Below are 945 nucleotides of genomic sequence, written 5' to 3' on the forward strand. Positions count from 1 at the left end.
GACTTCTCTTCATCAAATACAGATACGACAAGGCTGAATATGCCATCCATAAATATTATCTGTACCACCAAAACAATGTCTATAAAATGAGCAAAAGGAAAGTATTCAAATGTAGATTTCGAAAACAATAAAATGGGAGAGGGAGGACCTGAAATCTCGATGTCTGTATTTTGAGCACTAACCGTTTCCATTATTCTCAACATGTGAGAGTCAAACATCTGGATTAATTCTTGCTTCATTCGAATCTTGGAACTTGACTGAGTGATCTGGATTTGCAAAGGTTTTGCAGTGAATAGCAAAAGGACACATCAAACGAATCCAAATGGGGTGGAAGCTCTGGGAGTGCCTGAAGCATTTTGCAATTTCTTAAATATAGGGCTCTGAGGAGACCAAGATCCTTGAATGCTTTCTGGAAGAAAACGAATTGGAGTTCCACTTAAATCTAGACTGTCAATAAGCGTGGCAGTGAAAACAAGGTAAATCTCAACATTTTCCTCGTTGAAAACCTAGAGGAAAAGAATAGCTTCAATGGAAGGGTTGAAATGAATGATGTAGTTGCAACAATTCCATCACTTTGAAGCAACTTGCGCCCCTGTTGATGCTCTAACTCCATATTCAGGCTATCAAGATTTGAGCAACCATCTAAAACCAGCTCTTGAAGTGAATTCAATCTACTCATTTTTTTTGGAAGCTCCATAAGACTTGTACAATTTCTTATATTTAAGATCAACAATCTTTGTAAATCACCAATAGATTCGTGAATTTGAACCAAACGGATGCAATCTTCAAGTATTAGCTTTTCAAGGGCTGGGAGACCTGAGAAGTCTGGGGTTCTAATGAGATCACGAGAGTGACGGAGATCAAGAATTTTCAATTTTGGAAGACACTGTGAAAATACATGAATTTAGTTATTATTAATTGAAAACGAGAGAGATAGCTATAGAG

The sequence above is a fragment of the Populus alba genome, chromosome 11, assembly GCF_005239225.2.
Source record: "Populus alba chromosome 11, ASM523922v2, whole genome shotgun sequence".
NCBI lineage: Eukaryota > Viridiplantae > Streptophyta > Magnoliopsida > Malpighiales > Salicaceae > Populus > Populus alba.